Raw genomic sequence first — 14,731 nt, forward strand, 5'->3', positions numbered from 1 at the left:
AAAAAAAGAAGAAAGCAGGAGGGGAAGAATGAAGGGGGGAAATTGGAGGGGGAGATGAACCATGAGAGATGATGGACTCTGAGAAACAAACTGAGGGTTCTAGAGGGGAGGGGAGTGGGGATGGGTTAGCCTGGTGATGGGTATTAAAGAGGGTACATACTGCATGGAGCACTGGGTGTTATACGCAAACAATGAATCATGGAACACTACCTCAAAAAGTAAAGATGTAATGTGTGGTGATTAACATAACATAATAAAATAAAATTACGTGTAATTAATGCCAATCCTACTTTGTTATTTTGTTTTTCTTTTGTTTTCTTTCCCAACAGTTTTTTCTAAACAAATTTTTCACCTGGAACAATCACTCATTTCAAACAGTCCTGGTAGAGAAGAGAAGATGAGGTAATTTATACCTGCTTCATTGTGTTTGATAATTCTGCCATACAGGCAAGGAAAAACTTATTCTGTTTGGCCAGTGGTATCTATTAGGTCTAATCTGTGGGAAAAGGTAAAAGACATGGAAAGAAAATATAATAAAGGGGCGCCTGGGTGGCTCAGTTGGTTAAGCGACTGCCTTCGGCTCAGGTCATGATCCTGGAGTCCCAGGATCGAGTCCCGCATCAGGCTCCCTGCTCGGCGGGGAGTCTGCCTCTCCCTCTGGCCCTCTTCCCTCTCTTGCTATCTGTCTCTCATTCTCTCTCTCTCAAATAAATAAATAAAATCTTAAAAAAAAAAAGAAAATATAATAAAAACAAAGGGTAAAGGGAAGACAGTAGCAGAGCCCATCATGGAGGGCAGTAATAGCAGGGGCTTCCCTGACGACTCTTACAGGGGGTGACAAGACGGTGATCACCAGACATTTTAACATGAGAGAAGACTGCAATAGAATCAAAAGATGAAACATCCTCACTGTTGAAAGATCCATATTCTCATCAGCATCAGTTATGTTTATAGGCCCATACTATAATCACAGGAAATTTATGAATGAATGAATGAATGAACGAATGAATGAATGAAAAACACTGAATATTTGTAGCATACACAGCTCTCTAACCTCCGATTATGCCTCTCTTAATCTTAATACCAACACTCTTAAAAACATGGATTATAGTGCATTTACGATAGGACATATGGTAATACTATATTTCCTTAAAGAACATTTTGATTATTAATTTGTTTTATGTTTATCTTTCCCAACTAAGAAGCAAGCTCAATAAAGGCAGAGCATTATTCTGCTTTTTTTGTTGTTGTTATTGTTTTGTTTTGCTTTGTTTTCTGTGGGGGGCTTTTTTTGTCTTCTTTTTCCAATGCTGTATTCTCAGCACCAAAAGTAAGGCCTGGCATATATCATAACATACATAGTGCCTGATAGATGTTTGTTGAATAAATGAGAAAGTGTACATATTAGACACTTCGTAAAATTCACTGTATCTTTATAACATTAAAGATAAAATGTTTAATATCTCTTAAGACTAAGTACAGCAAGTTCAGAAGTTTACGGCCTAGTTTGATGTCAGCTGACGTGTATTTCAGCTTGATAATTAAATAGGTTTACAATTTAAAGAAGTCCTTCCAGGGGTGCCTGGGTGGCTCAGTCGTTAAGCGTCTCCTTTGGCTCAGGTCATGATCCCAGAGTCCTGAGATCAAGCCCTACATCGGGCTCCCTGCTCTGCGGGAAGCCTGATTCTCCCTCTCCCACTCCCTCTGCATGTGTTCCCTCTTTCGCTGTGTCTCTCTCTGTCAAATAAGTAAATAAAATCTTTTAAAAAATAAAAATAAATAAAGAAGTCCTTCCAAATACTCTAGCACAAATACTTAGAGTCAGATACACTCCTTCACAGCCCATCAGCAAACTTGTAGGACGTGAGAACATGGGATAAGAAGACACAGAGGAGCCTGGGTTTGATTTTTTAGTGCTACAAAAACCATGTATAGTGTGGTTAATAGAGCTCTCGTCTCTCATTTGGAGCCAGGGATGCTCTGGGTTAGTTAGCACAGATGCAGCAGGCTAGGTGGCTCTAGGGGCTGAGTGCCAGTGGAGGGCAGCAGAGAGCTACTTGAGAGACAATACATTCAAGAGGAAGATTTAACAGCTCTCAGCTGAGATTACGGTCCTTAGCCAGATCTACACAGTGCTACTCAAGAGGCAGCCCGTTTGGAAAACCAGACCACAGGGTAGCCAGCAAGAATGGAGTTCCCAATTACATTAATGTAGAAAGCCAAGAAGCAAAGGAGATGGGCAGGAAACAACATCAGGACACTCAGGATAATCTGGACTCCAACTAAGCACAACTCCCAGGAGCCATTGATTCAGACAGTGATCTCTCTGCAGAGCTGCTGAAACAGATGATGGCTTACATTCATTCTAACTCCAAACTCTTGGATCCCAAGGCATTAACAACCTGTTTGGAGTACAATATTTTTGCAAAGATTACCTCTTTTGCAGAAAACATAAATATTAATAATACAAAATTGTTAGCATAAAGATGATAAAATCATACATGAATGAAGACTAACAAGCACAGACTCGCTCTTGTTCAAGGGGTCCCTAAAACCCTCCAAAAGTTGAAACTTCTCAAATATGTGTGGCAGAATCTTAATAAGGCCTGATGAACAGCAACAGGTTCAATGGGTTACCCTGGGCTCAGTACAAGGAACCCCACCCTGAAGACAACCAGGAGTGAGATGCAGCCTATCCAAGGCCAAGATTCATGTTCCCTTTCCATGTCTTCCTAGTGGTGTGAGCTTAGGTGAGCCATTTAGCCTCTCTAGGTCAGTTTCCTCACTTCTAAAATAACATAATAACTGTCTCTACTGGGTCTAAAGGAATTCACAGAAGAAAGCATGCCTTGTTAATTTTATACAAATACAGTGTATTTTTATCACCAGTCTGAGTAGTAGGAAGAGCGGGAAGATATCTAGAGAACAGAAAGTCATCTAAAAAGTAAACCTTTGGCAGATTCAGAATTTTATTTGTAATGAACCCTGTTCCTTCTACCAATCCAAGTCAGCATAGTTCTGATTCTTTGTGTATATGTCTTCAGCCTCACTGGGACTCACATTAAATGATGAGTACATTTGCATTATGGAGTAATATTTGCCTCCTGCTAACAGTCTTCTCCTTGTTAAATGTGTATAATGATGTTCCAAGCCAGACAGAAGTGGGAGATATTTTGGTGCCCCCTCCTGAAGGAATTTATTCATATGGCCACAGAAGCAGGGAGGAAATGTAGGCTATTTGCAGCCAGAATACTTTGGCTCTGGTCTCCCCCCTCAAAAAAATTAATAGTAATAATAATCATTACCATAAGGATATGGGAACACTTTAGAGAAACTCAAATACAGCTGCCTCATCTTTGTGTTCAGTTTAGTCCCATTTCTATGCTGTGATTTTTCTGGATGGACAGCAAGAGAGAACTGAGTGCATGCCAATGCCTGAGTGAATGTTAACTGGAAAGTCTAAGATTTCTGTCATTTTTAAAATCAAATAAAGGGGAAGAGGGAGGGACATGAAGAAGAAGATTTTGTCAATTCTTTTGATCCTTATTTCTGATGAGATGCCTAACTGGAAATTTCAGAATTGACATTGGAGAGTCACAAATGACAACAGAGATACCAACAGAGGGTCTTCCCAAATGAGGGTTGATGATTTATTGATTTACAGATCTTTCAAACTATAAGGGACAATGGAGAATTCAACTTTCTCATTTTGTATATGAGGAAACTAAGGTTAAGAGAAGTGGTATGACTAGCTCAAATTCTCCAAGCTGTTAACAACAAGTCCAGTTATCTTCTTATTTTAGAATACTACCTGGCTAAAATAGCTAGCATGACACTCAGTGACCAAACTGCACAGGAAAAGCACATAAAATGTTGGTCAAAAATAAAATGGAATAAACAAAATTGGCTTCCTTTAAAGTTACGAACATGGATCCATATATTCCAGTAGTCACTAGCTGCTTTGCTAATAGGAAATTAAACACACTTATGCTTCAGTGAGTGCATGCACAAACGCCTACACACATGGCCAATTTATAAAGTCATAGAGAATGAGATGAATTCTTCTTTTACCTCTGTCTAAAGTGTTAAATGCCAAGCAAATACTAAAATTGTTATTCTGAAAAGTCTTGGGCCATTGCTAAGTCTCTGCTATTGTTAAAACTTCACCCGTGCCCAGATATTCCACTTAATCTTTGCTATAAAAAGAAGAGATGCAGTCCATCTGGGAATGGGAATCCCATTTCTTTGAATTCCAAAATATTTTGAGCAAAGGTGATATAGGCAGAGCATACTTGGGACAACTTAAAGGAGAGGTTATCTTTAATCAGTTTCCTGATATTGACTAGACAGCAATCTCAAATCAACTAAATGATTGATCCAGACAAAAGGAAATCTCAGAAATTTCTACCTTTTCCAATTTTACTAAGTATTTATGCAATAATACATTTGATTATAATTTGGAAAATTGGTTAAATAAGGTACAACACACAAAATTATTTTTTAGAACTAGTATCCTAACATGGCATTTAAAGCATGAGAAGAATGTTCATATAAATTGTAATTGCCCTGTGTGCAGACTTGAGGTAAACATCTTTTCCTTTCTGTATATTATTACTGTAACACGAACACAGTAAAACATCCTTTGATATCAAGAGAGTACTGTTTTCCAGACAATCAAGATTTATTAGAAAAACTATGATGTCTCTCTCCTGTGAAAATCTATTCCTCAACTATCCCACACCTTCTTCAATATTATTGAGTATTATGGTCACTAGATGTCGCTGCTGTCGTTTGAATAAGATTTTCTTCCTGCTGCCTAAAAAAAAAAAAAAAAATCGTATGGTTTGGGAAATTGTTTTTTATTGTTGTTGAGGTTTCGGTAAGTGGATGTTATTTTATATATTCATGGATACAAATCACTTATTTATCAGATGAGGAGAGAAAGAACTAGAACGCTGATGTAACTTGCCTAAGAATCCATAGGAAGAGAATGGTAGACCCAGAGTTGTAAAACTCTGTCCTCATGTCTATATTTTACAGGCTTTTAAAAAGCAAAAATGTTCCAGATGGGATCCATGAAGACAATCATCTTTTAAACTAAGACCAAATGAATGATACTTACTACATATTAAGTTAGTTTTGTTATATTTTCTCCCTGATGGCCTTCTCCTTGGAAACTAGATACATATGAATCATGAAAACACAAGATTTTCCCAGGCCAGACTTTAAAAAGTAAGAGAACATGACAAAAGCCATCATCTAGCTTCAGGTGATTCCTGCCTTCAGAAAGTCTCCTTCATAAAGTGACTAAAACTAGACAAACATACAAGACACACACAAACAATCCTAGACAGACAGCAACCAAGAGAAAAAGAAAACCAGCAGTTTTCTTCAGAAGGCTAGAGCTAAGAAGGATACAGAGGCAGCTGTGAGAGCAATCCTGAGCTGCTTTCACAAGCTGAAGTGAGGAGGAGAAAGGCAAAGATGAAGGCAAGTTAACTGACAGAGGCAACTAGGTGCCATGGCTGAAGCTTCCATTTATTCCTGCTCCTAAGGAAAAACCAAAAATTCACAACCCCTTGGGTGGGTTGGCAGGCAAGAGATAGAGGAGGAAGCTCTCACACACTTGCTCAAAGTTGTTGGACCCTCTTTTTTCAGCCCCTGGAGTGGGAGGGAGGAATGGACGTGCCCTGAAAAGAAAAGAAAAAGGAGCCGGTGTCGCTACCAGCCTTGGGAAAATCTCCACAGATGAGCATTTTTGTTGCGTTAAGTGGCCCGCATTAGCAGCCTAAACACGTAGGGGGGAGGCTAACATCGCCTGTTAATATGATGCGGGAGAGCAATGACAGACCTGGCATTTGAGAGTGGAAGCGCCAGTTTTACATAAAACAAAATGAAACATTTCTGAGGATTTAAGTCCTGGGGTTTGGGTGGAGTGAGTTTTGGGGCGTGCCTCATTCCATAGGCAAGGCATGTCCTGGGACATCAGTTTGAGAGGCTTGTTATGTTATATATTATACACACACACACACACTCTTATTTCAACTATCTTTAAAACAATAATTTCTACAGTATGGAAAAAGCTTCTTAGTCCCTGGTTCTAAGGTTGCCTCTGGGACAGAGGGGAGGAAGTGTCATCCCCGATGTCTCCTTTAAACTCCAGGGTTGGAACTGAGAACCAACAAGGCGGTTCTGAAACTCTCCTTAAAAATGGTTACCTCCACCCTTCTCAAACTGTTGCTTTTCTCTTTCACCCATAGAGATAAGGATAGGGATGTGGACAGGAATATGGATAGGGATAAGGGATGGGGGAGGGGAAAAAGAGAGAGAAGATGGAAGGGAAAGGTGAGAAATGAGAAAAGAAAGGAAGAAAAAGAAGGAAGGGGAGACTGAAGAAATTAAACCCAATTGAATTCCAATTATTTATGAGGTTTTTTCTTCCCCTCAAACGAATTAAACGTGCTTGTTCCTTCCTTTCCTTTCTAGCAAACTTCAAGCTTGAACAGTGTTCCAGATACATGAAAGCAAACAAAACAAAACTTTGGACGTGTTAGGGGGTAAAAATGCATGAAAGCCCGCGCGCTGATGTCAACAGTCTGCTTGCTGCTCGGATGTCAACCAGTCGTGGAGCGCACGGATCATCCCCGTTACTTTTCTTTCCACAGCCCCCTCACCCTCGCTTAGCATCTCCTTCCTCCAAGATTGGCTTGAGAGCAGCCAGGCAAGATCCAGGAGTGAGGCTGGCTTTTTCTGCGAAAGAAGCCGATAGGATCCACCGAGACTAAAATGAGGAAAGGCCCCTAGTTCCTGCGGGCCCAGCCTCAAATTACCCCGCACACTGTGAAAGTTTCTTGAGACTCCGCGACTCAGTGTAAAGACCTGGGGTTTCTCCTGGGTTGGTCTCCCAGGCCACAGGGGTCACGCATCCAAATCTAGCCTCCCCCGTAATGCCTTTACCTCAGTACATCAAGCAACCCATTTGGAAAATCGAAGGACCCTTTGGGCTCGAAGAACTGATTAGAGAGAGCCGGGATCTCAGATCTTCGTGTTTGGGGGTGGAGGGGAGCATGGACTGACGAGAAGTCGGGAAAAGCCCCGCAGTAAGCAACTGGCCGACAGAGGAATCCGGGCTGTGTTCTCTAAGAAAGCCCTAAAAAAGCACTGGAATGTGGTGGTGTCGGCATCAGACGTTGCTTTATGAGACCCGAATTCAGGCTGCTCTAGACGATTTTTGGATAAAAATGGATTATCTCTCCAGACCCAAATATTCCCTGACCTGTTTCCCAACGCGCTCTGGCTTTTTGCTGGGAGAGCACCGCGCTGCCGGAGACTTGGCGCTTCTGTCAATTGCACAGAGCAATTACTAAGAAAATATTGTGACGATGTTGTAGGGCGGAAGGGGATGTGAGGGGGTGCGGGAGGGGGGAGTTAGTTTGGAGAGCGATTTGCAAAGGAATATTAAGTTTGATTCCCGAGGTCACCGCGGGAAAACGGGTTGGCGTTGGGTGAGCTGCAGAGCTCTTCCTCTAGGTGGCGGACGTTGGTACCCAACAACAGTTAGGCGGGTGCTGACTCCAAACACAGGATTAAGCTTCTTGCTGGTTAAAAAAAAATAATAGTAATAATATAGAGGTGTGGGGCTGTTTTTCCCCCTTTTGGATATTTATTTATTGTAGGGAAAAGTCATTGATTTTCCTAAGCAAACTGTGTTTCTCCTTCACTTGGTGGAAAATAAAAACTGTTTGAATAAATAAGTTATTTCTGAACATTTTGTTGTCAAAGTGTTAAATGTTCCCGTCATTTTTATTCAAACACTAACATGATTACAGCCAATTATATATTCACCAGTGTTCTTTATTTTAGAGTAATTGTACTTGTCACTAATAAAACAGAGGCATAATGGATCGCTACTGTTCTGGATTTTCAAGCAATTTTGTGTAATTTGATTGAATTATACATCTTATCTGCTACTTTTTTATTTTTATATTTGGGGATCCTATTTTCTTGAAAATTGCAGCTCTATGCTTGTTTTGTTGTTTCTCCAGTAACGTACACTTCGGTAACACTGATAAATAGAAAGAGTCCTTTTGAAATGTCGAAAATCAGCTGTTTCTTTCCCCACCCCTATCCCCACCCCCTCTCTGCACTTCAGCGTGGGGAAGACCTGAACTCTGGCTGCCAGGCAGTCCTGAACCAGTGTTGCGCTTACCCGAAAAGTCCAACGCCAAGACAAACTCCCCATTCACCCCAAAGGCAGCCGTCTCCCTGCCTGGAGTCTTTGGGGTTTTGTCTCTTTCCTGTAATGATACTGTTGGGTGTCTGGAGCTTCAAACATGCCAAGACAAGCCGACCATGGGTTCAGTTCATGTGCAATATGTATCAAGGGAAAGAGTATGCACAGCACAGCCGAAAGATAAACTGTATATATTACTCCAATTACACAACCCCCAAGTGTCTTACCTACCCAACCAGCACCACCAGGAAACCCCTACCCAGCCCATAATTACAATTATCTGTCTACTCGCCTATGTTCTTTCTGGTTTCAGATACACCTAGAGAACTGGGATCAATAGTTTCTCCCTCCTTTTTAAAAAGACAATTTCAATAAAAAGATACATGAAAAGATGCAAGCATCTACCCAATGTTCACGCAGCTGAACAAATCAAGAAATAAACGTGACAGCAGACAGGACATAGGATTTTAAGAGATCATCTCTGCAACTGAAGGAACAGAGAATGTGCAATTCTTCTCCCAATAAATCCCTCCAGTTCCTAGGACACAACTCAAACGCCCGGCTAGGAGCTGCAGCTGCGAGACTGAGCCAAAGTCTCTGACAAGTGCCTTGTGTATGACCCAATATTTATCAATAACGACAACAACAGAATCAAGTGAAACCAAGGCTGGGGATTTTGAACTGTTTCTAAAGCCCTGGCGTGGATACGCATGTGGGCGAAAAACATCGCTGGAGATGACTTGGCTCCATTTGTCCGCCCTGGGGAGCAACCTTGGGGCAAAATCCACTGCTAATTGATCCCAACCAGCCATACTATCAGCTGAAAATGCATGAGGAGACAAAGAATGAGGAGCGTGTGCTAAAGATACTCTAAGCATTTTTCAAGTAAATCGCGGTGCGTAATCAATAGCGTGTACATACATATAAATAGGGAAAGGGGATTACTTCTAATTAATGAGAGAAATAATGTTTCATGTGTAACTCCAGACTTCTCTAAAATCTAGTGTCTCCCATCCTTTGATTGTTTTGTGGTCGGACTTCCAACTTCCTCCAGGAAAACCTGCGGGCCCAGTTTAGTGTTAGGAGCTGAAGAGCAGACACTCAGCCCAATTAGGGGCCATTCTCGCATCTTCTGGGCTGTTTACTCCAAGGCCAAAGGGTAGGCTGCTTGGGCAGCGATCCCAGCGCAGTGTTGGGTGTTGCCGGCTGCCGCGGAGGCAGGAGTTGGGACAGCTCCGGAGCAAGCCCTGCGCCGCTCAGCTCCTAGACAGAGCTCGGCCGCCGTCTGCCAGGCAGCTCTCCAAAAGAACTGGGCTTTTTCAGCGTTTCCACTTCCTCGTGGTCTCATCTATCTTATCTTACAAGTTCACGCTCCAAAGAGAAAAGGAAAGAGTGAGAAAAAAAGAAAACCTCTTCACCGTGGTGATTCATAGTTCACACGCTCACGAGCCAAACTTTGCCGACCGTGCTTTTTTCGTGAACATTACTTTCTCTCCTGCGTGCCTTAGGACAAACCCAGAAGGAAGATACTAAAACTGGTAAACAAGAATCTAGGATTGTTTTTAAAATAAAAGTGACCATCCCCACCCCCCACTACCTTTGTTGTAGATTCTGAAACGGAGGAGTCGGGGTGTTTTGTTTTCACACGCTAACGGAAACTTATTCCTGACGCGATTCTGCGTCTAGCTTACCCGGGCCGCTCCTCTCCTCCCCGAATGCCGCTCCTTCCAAAGGGCTGGAGAGAAATAGGGGTATAACTGGTCTCCCCTACTGGGTTCAACACCGCTGACATGTAACTGAATATTCGAATTAACTTCACCTACACGTACCCTAGTCTTTTAACTCGGAGCTGTGCCTTATACAAATAATAAGCTTAAAACCATTAACTGGTCTTTTTTGCGCGTTCATCGTAGCACATGACCTCTTAGCCCCCAAAACATTGATCTGTGTGCATTCTTCCGGCGTGATGTGCAAACACGAGACATCTCGTCTGGAAAGGTAACTATAAAGGGGGAAAATCCGGAAACGAAACCTAAAAGCAAGTCCTCTAGCTAGATTGCGCTCGGCAGGCTCCGCGACAAAGGAGCTCGGGGCAGGCGCTCGGGTGTGCGCGGGGAGGAGCGGCGGGCCCGGGAGCCGGGCTCCGCAGACGCTCCTCGCCGGGAACTGTCCGGGTTAAAGCCTCCAGGGATGAGCGGGGCAGGGAGAAGATCAGGACCTTTTGGGAAACGCTGCGCCAATAGATTTTCCATCCCTATTAGGAGGGGGCGGGGGAAGACCTACAGGAACCGCAGTTCGAGAGTGAGGAGGCAGGTGGGTAGGAGACAGGCTGGAAGTCAAAACTGGCTCATTGGTTTGTCCATCTGGGTTTTTAGAAAAGGAGTTGATGTACTGGATTAGCAAACAGTTTACTTTCTCTCATTTGACTTGCCCCATGAGAAGAGGGAATCTGTGATGGAGGATTCTCAGCGTGCCTTCTGGCCTGCCCGCCCCAACGCTTGCAAGTTTTCTCTCTCCTCATTCCTTCACAGACCATTAGTGGGTGCGAGCATTTTCTCAAATACACTCATCACTCTCCTATACGGACCCTGGGCTGTTCAGTGCTCTTCGTGTACCTTTAAGAGTTGACCACCTAAAAATGGCAACTAACACCGATCCATCTTTCCTCACAACGACTGGAGTTTGTGGGGCCTGTTAGAACGGTGCTTCAAAATAGAGGAGACTGGATGCACCACATTCTCCGAAGAGTGCTATAACACTTCCCAAAGTAGATTATTCAGGCTCCTACGGGGAAATCAAATTGAAGCTCCAACTAATTAAGGAGAACAGTGACAGGATAGTTAGGAGCTCAGCATTTTGAGGCCTGTAAGCTCTTCTTTCAGCCTGATATATATTTATGAAGTCTTTCTTTTTCTCCCTCTTTTGGTGTCCCGCTGATGGAAAATCCATTATCTTGTGTGCTGACTTTTGCCAAGTCTCAATTCCTCCCTCTTCAGATAGACTCCAGGGTTAAAGCTAAAGACCTCCATCATTCTCATCATTCCCCTTTACCATCACCCTCCAACTCTTTGTCTTTCTCTTTAGCATTTCCTGACCCCTTTGAAGGAAGAGCTGTGCCATTTCCTTGGGCAAGGAGAGGAGAAAAAGGACCTCTCAGAGCACGCTTGCCCAAAAGGTGTGGGATCATATCTTCCAATTGGATCAGGTCAAGAAATGGAACAGGCTTGTCCTCACACTATTAGGGACTCAACTCTTTCCGAAAATTGCCTACCCCCGGAGGTCTTGAGGGGGCTGGCAAATAACTGGAAATAAGTAAAGGGTAGTGGGCATTTTATATTTACGAAAAATGTGTAGAGTATTTGAAAGGCTCCGAGAGACTTTTTAAAAAGTCCTTGGCCCTGGGGTGATAATACTTCATTGTCCATCTCTCTGTGCCTGGCTCTCCAATGGGAAGAAGCTACTCCCGACTGTATTTTGTTGCAGATCTCCTGCGGTTTCTTTGATGAGTATGTACTTGCCTTCAGAGAGCTTGGAACCCCTGACAGCATCACAGAAACCTGCCTGGGGAGTCCCAGGGGTCTCTATCCAGGCCTTCTTCTTCCTTCACCTTGGACTTTCTCACTTCCGAAGCTTCGATAGCTTACACCAGTTAAACATTTCGATTCTCAAATAGGAGGCTCTCCCATAGTTTTTTTTTTTTTTTTTTTTTTTTTTTCTCGAGGTTCTCAAGCAAAATTGCCGGTGCCACAATGTTATGATGGAAGGATGCTGAAATGACAGGCCTAGTAGACGCTTGTCTTAATCATCGGCTTCTTAATTTAGTTTTAGTGCGGTGTGTGTGTCTGTGTGTGTCTGTGCTTGTGCGCGCGCACACACACGCTCGCACACATGTGCGCGCCCCCGGGGATATTGGGGGTGCGCGCGTGCGTGCTGAGAGCAGCCGCTTGACAACCTGCAGCTCCCTAATGAGTGACGAGGCAGGGCTGCTGCAGAAAAGTAACACTTCCCTGGTGTGAAGACCTCTTACTGAGAAGTTTAGTTCACTACTGTTCTCGCAAACCTAATCGTATAACCTGTAACCCAAACCCACAGAACAAGGATACAACACGCTAAAGAGTAACTTATAATCACTAAATGTTAGCACCATTACCTGCTGTTAGGAAGGGATTGCAGACCTCACTCGTCAGTCTCTGGAAATACCTGGATGCCTCTGCATGAGCTCCACTTGTTCCCAAACGTCTCAGGGTCAGGGACTCCCTACGCATCTGCAGGAAGAGAGCTTTAGCCAGAGCTTGGTGCCACTCCAAGGACACTCTGTCCAGGGAGCTAAAAGCAAAGTGGATTTTAGGTAAAAAATGGCCCACCCTCCTTTAACCGGCAGGTAACAAGGGAAAAAAAGAAGTGAAAAACCAACAGAAAGCAGGAAAAGGGCCTTATGTAAGACTTAATGTAACACCCCAAATGAAAAAACTAAATGTGCTGCTCCCTACTCAGATGCAATAGTCTGTGGAGCCTTGGTTATTAATTAAAACTAGAGATGAAATAATCTAATTCATTTCCCAAGCAATTCTTCTGTTGGAACTGCTCACTCTTTACAAGGCCTGTCCTCTTTTCGGGGGAGGTGGTGGGGTGGGACAGCAGACAGAGAAGGACAGATGTTTACTACTTTATATACCAGAAAATTACATTTGCTTTGACTTATGCTTTGATTCGTTAACAGTGTACATTTATAGATGTTCATGTGTGAGGGATCAAGATTAAGCTGATGATGAGAAACTAGTAGAATGATACAGAATTTGCTTTAGATCTGAGACCACTGGATGTCCTCTGTCTTCTGAAAGTAATCATAGGGACTGAGTGAGGTGGGAATACAGAGTTGGGGCTTCACGTGTTTAGGACAGAAGCCCGAAGTGGATGCGGGCAGTCCTTCAAATCCAATTTGCACCCAAATTGACCGGTAGGATTTACAAAGCTCCATCCACGGACTTTCAACTTGCACAATGCTCTGCCCAAGTACCCCCTCCCCCTCTATTTCATCTAGTAGTAGCTCTAAAAAGAAGCCATTGCTGAGACAAATGTGGGCTGCTGAGTAAATAGTGCATGTTTTGTTGAACCTACCCCCCCATATATATATATATGTACTATATATATACATATATATATAGTACTCTATCTCACCATAAAGTCCATTAAAATTATTAAAAGGATAATATAATCATTTTCCTCCAGATTGCAAATGACCTCTGTTATCAGGGAGCATAGATCTTTAGAGTGATTATATCAAAGTATAATCTATTTATTCCTACACAAATATCCTATTTTGAGACTTGCATCCATGCAATCCTTAAAATAATACAACATATTCTTAATTTGCATGCAAAATATTTTCCCAGTCAATATAAGCTCCTGGCACATCAAACCAGATTATTACAGCTCTCATTAGCAGACCCCAGTTTTTGCTTTTTGAAAGTAAACAAAAGAAAAACTTATTTCACCTGCTAAAATTTTATGCAAGATTACAAAACAATGCACACTCAGCTTTGACCTAAGAAACACCTTTAAAACATTAAAAATTCATCAGTCAGTGCTGGTGTTGTATTCAAGGAATGCTCCTCCAGTTTGCTGCTGAGCTCAGATTTGAATAAAATGTCCAATGTTAACAAACAATACCCACGTTTGGCACTTTGTGTATTAAATTGATCAAACAGATTTTAGGAGGCACAATGCACAATTTGTACAGACCTGATTGAGTTAATATAATATCAGCAAATTTTACATCGAAATGATTCTGTTTCTTTTCTTTGTGTTTAAAACCAGCACAGATTACAAATTTTAATGATCTGAAAATGTTTGGTATACAAAATCATGCTTATTTCAGTATTAGCAAAAACACAAGAAATTTTTCAACACAAACACCCAGCTGTGTCTATTTTAAAAGCAGTTCAATGACAGCTTGCACTTATGAGCATGCAATCAGCTAATTTCGCTTTTTTTTCTTCTGTGTTAATCAACACTTTCCTTCCTGCATATCAGAGTACAAATAGTATAGTTACTCCACATCAGTAAATGTTTACGTAACCTGTCCTTTCCCAAGAATCCGGTTACACCGAATCATTTCACGCTAGACCGACTACGAAAACGTACCGGGCCGTCCACCTCAGAGGGAGCCCTTGTGTGCCATTATAAGTGGTGATGAGAAGGGGGGTTGTAGGGGGAGAAATGGGGAGGAGTAGGTGGAGGAATGGAGTGAGGGAGAGGAATAGACGGAGGAGAAGGGGGGGTAGCGAGTGGGGAGGAGGGAGGAAGAGGGGAGGAGGGAGGAAAGTGAGTTGAGGAAAAGTAAGAATAACAGGCCTGAGGAGGGGAGAAGAGTGAAAGAAGGAAAGTAAGCAGAAAGAAGAGGAAGGCTCACAGATCTCTCCAACCGGTCCACAAAGCCCATTAGCTCACCCAGCTCTGTAAGAAACTGGAGCTTAGAAGTCAGTGTTTGGGGCCATG

The sequence above is a fragment of the Mirounga angustirostris genome, unplaced genomic scaffold, assembly GCF_029215605.1.
Source record: "Mirounga angustirostris isolate CCGP_5_RB_7025 unplaced genomic scaffold, mMirAng1.0.hap1 SCAF_9, whole genome shotgun sequence".
Lineage (NCBI taxonomy): Eukaryota > Metazoa > Chordata > Mammalia > Carnivora > Phocidae > Mirounga > Mirounga angustirostris.